At 39.1% G+C, this 7137-nt stretch overlaps 1 pseudogene; it reads right to left on the bottom strand.

Moving 5' to 3' along the window:
• Window positions 1-4908: 4908 nt before the first annotated feature.
• Window positions 4909-5590, bottom strand: LOC123459428 (annotated as a pseudogene).
• Between the last annotated feature and the right edge of the window lie 1547 nt (window positions 5591-7137).

Raw genomic sequence — 7137 nt, 5'->3', positions numbered from 1 at the left:
TGGGGTTGACTTTTAATAGGAAAATGGAGCCTGTTCTTTCAGACAGCACCAGAATGCTTCAATGATGTCTCTGTGCCACGCTTCTTTCAGATTTTCATACTTTGTGGAGTATATGTTTTTATAGTATGTCCCTATGACTTTTTTAATTTCTCTGGCATCTGTTGTGATGTTACCTTGTTCATCTCTAATTTTATTAATTTGTGTCTCTTCTCTCTCTCTTTTTTTTTTTTTTTGTTTTTGAGGTAGGGTCTCACTCTAGCCCAGGTTGACCTGGAATTCACTATGGAGTTTCAGGGTGGCCTCGAACTCACGGCAATCCTCCTACCTCTGCCTCCCGAGTGCTGGGATTAAAGGCGTGCGCCACCATGCCCGGCAGTTCTCTCTTTTGATCAGATTTGCTAAGGGTTTATCAATCTTGTTTATCCTTTCAAAAAACCAACTCTTTGTTTCATTAATTCTTTGGATTTTTTTTTTTTGTTTGTTTCTATTTCATTAATTTCTGCCCTAATCTTTATTATTTCTTCCCATCTACTGATTTTTGGTTTGTCTTGTTCTTCTTTTTCCAAGGCTTTAAAGTGAAGCATTAGGTCATTTACTTGCGACCTTTCTAATTTCTTAATATAGGCACTTAAGGCTATAAATTTACCTCTTAGAACTGCCTTCATTGTGTCCCAGAGATTTTGGTATGTTGTGTTCTCATTATCATTTGACTCTATAAATTTTTTGATTTCCTTCTTGATTTCTTCATTGACCCATTCATCATTTAGTAGTGTATTGTTTAGTTTCCATGATTTTGTGTATGCTTTATAGCCTTTCTTGCTACTGATTTTTAGTTTAATTCCATTGTGGTCAGATAGAATGCAAGGAATTATTTCAATTTTCCTGAATTTGTTAAGATTTTCTTTGTGTCCTAATATATGGTCTATTTTAGAGAATGTTCTATGTGCTGCTGAAAAGAATGTATATTCTGCAGCCTTTGGATGAAATGTCCTGTAGATATCTGTTAGGTCTATTCCTTCTATGACCTCATTTAGTCCAGATGCCTTTCTGTTTATTTTTTCCCAGGATGACCTGTCAATTGATGAGAGTGGGGTGTTGAAGTCACCCACTGTGTTTGGTGCTGTCTGTGACCTTTGTTCTGATAGCATTTGTTTGATGAATTTGGGGGCCCCCATGTTAGGTGCATATATGTTTAGGATTGTAATGTCCTCCTGTTGGAGGGTGCCTTTAATCAATATAAAGTGGCCTTCCTTATCTTTCTTAACTAATGTTGGACTGAAGTCTATCTTGTCAGATATTAGGATAGCAACCCCTGCTTGTTTTCTAGGTCCATTTGCTTGAAACACCATTTTCCAACCTTTTATCCTAAGATAGTGCCCATCCTTTGTAGAAAGGTGGGTTTCTTGGAGGCAACATATTGAAGGATCCTGCTTTTTAACCCAGTCTGCAAACCTTTGTGTTGGGGCATTGAGGCTGTTGATATAAAGAGACATTATTGAAAGGTGTGTATTCATTTTTGCCATTTTTTGTAGTGCTTCCAGTTTTACCTTTGCTCACTTGTGTTAACTAGTATTTGAGTATTGTTTGTTTTTTTCCCGGTTCCTTATATGTGTGCTTTTCCTTTTCTTCCACATGGAGGATTCTTTCAAGTATTTTCTGTAGAACTGGTTTTGTCTTCAAATAGTTCTTTAGCCTGCTTTTGTCATGGAATGTCCCTATTTCTCCATCTGTTTGAATGGATAGCTTCACAGGATAAAGTAACCTTGGTTGACAGTTGTTATCTTTCAGAACTTGGAATACATCACTCCAAGCCCTTCTAGCTTTTAAAGTTTGTGTTGAGTAATCTGCTGTAATCCTGATAGGCTTGCCTTTGTAGGTAACTTGATTTTTCTCTCTGACTGCTTTCAGTATTTTTTCTTTGGTTTGTGTGTTTGGTAGTTTCATTATAATATGGCGAGGAGAGGTTCTTTCCTGGTTTTGTCTGGCTGGTATTCTAAAGGTTTCTTTTATCTGCATTGGCACCTCTTTCCCAATTTGGGGGAAGTTTTCTTCTATGATTTTGTTGAAGACCCCTATTATGCCTTTGGAGTGAAATTCTTCTCCTTCTACTATGTCCTGAATTCTTATGTTTTATCTTTTCATAGTGTCCTGAATATCTTGAAATTCCCATTCATACTTTTCTATTAGTTTGTCTTTCTCTTTGTTGGACTGTATTAGGTCTGCCTCCTGGTCTTCTAGCTGAGATATTCTGTCCTCTCCTTCATCCATTCTACTGGTGAGATTTTCTACAGAGGTTTTTATTTCATTAACTGTTATTCAGTGCTAGTAATTCTGACTGGTTTTTCTTTATTATTTCTATTTCCTTATTTATGTCTTGTATTGACTTCTTTATTTCATTAAATTGGTGTCCTGTGTCTTATTTGATTCCTTTGATTTCCTCTTTGATTCCTTTGATTTCTTCTTTGACTTCTTTGAACATATTTACAATCATTCTTTTGAAATCTTTTTCAGGCATTTCCTCTAACTCGTTCTCACTGGAGGTCATTTCTGATACATTAATACTTTATGGTGGATTTATAATTGACTTGATTTTTGGTGTTTCTTGTGATATAATGTATATATTTTTGCATCCTGGATTGTTTAATGATTGGATTTTCTAGTTAGCTGGTTATTATTAGATGTCAATCTCATGTTATATAACTTTAGGGTAGGAGCTTAATGTGTTAGGTGTGGCTCTCAAGACTCCCAGAGTATCTACAAAAGTGACCATAGGTGTTGGGTTTGCCTGCTATGAGAGTATTCAAGTATGCTGAGTGGAACAAAGTACAGATAGTTTCTAAAATTTAACTAAACTATGTACACTTGCAATGAAAAACAGCTCAGAGTATTTATCCAAGAGTAGGTATTATGACAGATCCTCTAACTGTCCCTTAGGGTGTGTGGTGCCCCACCCATGCCCTTAATCCTGACAACAAGGAGGTTAAGATTTCTGATCTGTTGAGGGTTCCAAGTCAGCTTGTGACCAGGTGAGACCCTTTCCTGGTGGAACCCCAGTTACCTCTGCTCCTGCTTGGGTCCTGCTGTTGGTTCAAGTTGGTGTGGCCAGGTCCCTGGACCACTGCTGCGTTTGCTGGAGCTGGGCACTGGTAGTGGGGTGAGGAGGCTGCCAATGCTGCTCTAGTTCTCTCGCTGTTCCTTGTGTTCTACCTTGTGATCTGCTGCTCCGTTGTTCACTGTCATGCTCCCTTCACATTTCTTGAGTTTGCGGAGAGCTCTGGTGTGAGTGGAAAATCCCCTCACCTGGCTTTTCCTGCAGCTCAAGCTGAGCCTGGTGGCTGGCTGGCATGCTGCCATTGCTGGTGTGGTCCCTGGACCTGCCAGAGCTGCTTCTGCCAGCCTGTGTGGGCTCTGGATACTCTGGATCTCTCCTACTTCTCTGCTGCCATTTCAATTTCCTATACACCTCACTTGTTAGTAAAAGTATGTATTTTTCTGAGTCTTTTTTGGCTTTTCCTTCCCTAGGCTGCTTTGGCATGGTACCTACGTCACCATCTTAACCAGAAGTCCTGATGTGCCACTCTTGAGTGCCAACATTCCTTCCTGAGGCTGTTTTCCTCGTGTTCAGCACACAGCAGCTGCTGTCTTCCTGCCTGCCCTCTTTGGAGAGAAGACTCCATATCATAAAAGAACACTTCACTACACAGTTCAAGAAGCAGAGTCTCTCTCCTGTGGTCACATTTACTCATTACTGTGCTTTGTACATGCTAATATTGTTCCAAATGCTATCCATGCCTCCTAGGTGCTACTCAAAAATGCCATTAAATTCAATTCACCAGCCTTGGCTAGGAGTCTGACAGAAATGGCATCAGCTGAGATGGTGGCTTCAAGGAAAAGATAGAGTAGTGAAATGTTTCTTTAGACCTACTGGGGAAAAAGGAATCTGAGAATTAACAGGATGACTGAGTGAGGGTAGTATAGTCCATCCTAACATACTCAGGCATGCTCCACTGTTCTCATAAAGCACATGGGATTATGTGTATGTATGTTGCTAGGATTTGAACCCAGACTCTTGAGCTTGGTAGGCAAGTGCTTTACCTCTTAGCTTCATGTCCCACATGGGAAATGGATTCTTTTTTGATGGGAGGAGCGATTATAATTTTGTAATTGAAAAACAAATACGGATTTGAGGCAAATTATGTCACAAGCAGATTTTCTTAAATGGCTAAAGACAGCAAGTAACAAATAAAGTTTCTGGGCTGAGGAGAAAGCTTTGTAATTAAAAGCACTTGCTTGCAAAGCCTGCAGGCCCAGATTTGATTCCTCAGTATCTGCATAAAACCAGATGCACAACATGACACATATATCTGGAATTTGCTTTCAGCAGCAAGAGGTTCTGGTATGCCCATACTCACTATCTCTCTTTGTCTCTCTCCTCTCTCTCTCTCTTTCTCTCAAAAAAAAAAAAAATATATATATATATATATATATATATATATATATTTTTTAAAGTGAAAATGTTTCTGATGCAATACCAGAATAGTGTTTGAGTACCTGGATAATACACCCACTTTGCAATAGTGCAACTTTTAGGTACATCTTGTTGACTGTCCATAGACAATGCCAAGTTACAGCTCCAACAACATTCTGACAGTCCCTAAAAGCTTTTTAAAAGGGCAGATGTTCCCTCATTTAACCAACTCTATTTAACTTTAGATGTGCAGAAGGGCTCAGATATATTGAATAAGCTATATGGAACGTGTTCCTTGATCATAAGGAAAAAATGAATTTTTTTGATACTTGGGTAAAACCTTTTACAGATAAGTTATAGACAAAGCAAAGGCAAATAATTTTCTATAGAAAAGTTAACACATTATGTATGTATTCACTTTGCTGTTATGTGTATACTCTTCAATTTACTTGGCAATCACCATCAATGTCTGCTTCGCTGATCATTAACCTCTTCATCGTTAATTTCTATCTGTTATCATATGGAATGCTTCTCTAATTTCTTCTTCACTGTAGATTCCATTTTGTCTGCCATTATTTCAAGAAATTCAGAGAAGTCAGTCATGGCATTATAATCAGCATCTACTTCATTAATCATGGTTTGTCATTCTGCTTCTGTGGGATTCTGCCCCAAAGACCTCATCACAGTTCTCGATTCTTTGTTAGTTTCATCATCATCCTTGTCAAATAGTGAAAAGGCTTCTTTGAATTCTTCAGTCTGCTCTTTAGTCAGTTGGTCAGCTAAGGTGGAAAGGCTGCTGGTTTCTAAGATGTAATCACATAACCACTCAACTCACTCATCCCATTTGGCCTGAGAAATGGAATTCTTAGCTTTCTTTTTCCTTCCCAGTAGTTCTCCCTTATTTTCTCCCACCTCTCACCTTTCAGCTTTTAAAGGTAAGTACAACTCAGCTGAATTAAGGATTTTTCTGAAAACATTCTTACATTTACTACCATTTCATTTTCATTGAAGCAATGACCTAATGTGCTATTTCCCCAATGCACTGTCCACTGACAGCTCTCCAGTCTCCAGCTCTGTCCTCTACCTTTCCCAGTCATCTCTGTCCTTACCTACACACTCCATTTTAGCACTCAGTGAGGCTATAATTTTACATGTTTAAAAAAATTTATTTATTTGCAAGCAGAGAGAGAGAGAGAGAGAGAGAGAGAGAGAGAGAGAGAGAGAGAGAGAGAAACAGAAAGACAGAATGGGCATGCCAGAGCCTCTAAACTTCTGCAAACAAACTCCAGGTGCATGCACCACTTTGTGCATCTGGCTTTATATAAGTACTGGGGAATTTAACCTGGGTTGTCAGGTTTTGCAGGCAAGCTACTTAACTGCAGAGCCATTTCAAACTGAGGTCCTTTGGCTTTGCACACCTTAACTGCTAAGCCATCTCTCCAGTCCCCCCTTCTTTGAGACTAACTGCATGTTCCTAAAAATGGTCATATCATTCCAATCCATATGCTTCCTTTCTGTTATGATTTGCATGGGAAGTGTCTTGCCATAGGTTCACAAGTTTGAATGAGTGGTTGCTTTATATTGGCACTGTCTTGGTAGGTTGTAGAAACTTTAAGAGGTTAAGCCTGGGGGTTGCAGAGATTGCTCAGTGGTTAAAGCACTTGCTGCCAGTCTGGGTTTGATTCTCCAGTACCCATGTTAAGACACATACAAAAAGAGGTGCATGTATCTAGAGTTTGTTAGCAGTGGTAAGACACTGGCACATCCAACCTCCACCCACCTCTGTTTGCAAATAAATAAAAAAATTTAAAAAAATTTTTAAAGGGTGAACCTGACCACTGGGGAGTGGGTTATGATCCTAGTTCCTGCCTGCGTTCTTCTCTCCATCCATCTCTCTCTCTTCTTCCTGGTTTGCTGTGATTTGAGCAAGCAGCTACCATATGCTCCCAAAGCATGGAGCTAACTACTGCCATGTTTCCTTCACTATTATGTCCCCTCAAACTATGAGTCCCCCAAAAAACTTCCTTGTGTTGCTTCTTCTCAAATATTTGCTCACAGCCATAAGAAAAGTAACTAATGCAGAAAATTGGTATCGAGAAAGTGCCACTGGGGACACAAGCTTTAGCATAAAGTTCATAGGCTTTCTGAACTGGTTTTTGGGAAGAATGTGGAAGAGTTTGGAGCTGTGGGCTAGTGAAGCTTTAGGAAAACTGTAAATAGAGATTACTGGGTCATTCTGGTGGGAGTGAGGAAGATTTGAATGTACTCATGGGAATTCAGAGGAGAACAGGAACTCATCAGGAACTGGATTATTTGTTTGGCAGGGGAAGAGGAAAATTTTTGTCTGATGGGGATGTGAGCTGTGAGAAAGGATAGAAAGATGAGGAAACCTCAGCTTGACCATCTGGATCACTGAGTAAAGAGTTTTGACACAGCAGACCAGATACCTACACAGCAACCATACACATTAAATATGTTCCCTTTCTAAAACGATCAGAAACAAGATTATGAAAATGACCAGTTAACCATGTTTAGGATCTAAACAGATGTCTTAACTTCTTTGTGTAACTACAGCAAAATTGTTTTGATTTTCTCTTTCAGTACTGGGAGTTCATCCATTCTTTGTTTAAATCATTCCCTAGTTTTCTTTTTACTTTTTAAAAAATGTT

Source organism: Jaculus jaculus, chromosome 3 (assembly GCF_020740685.1).
Source record: "Jaculus jaculus isolate mJacJac1 chromosome 3, mJacJac1.mat.Y.cur, whole genome shotgun sequence".
Lineage (NCBI taxonomy): Eukaryota > Metazoa > Chordata > Mammalia > Rodentia > Dipodidae > Jaculus > Jaculus jaculus.
This window is presented reverse-complemented; position numbering and strand designations above follow the sequence as displayed.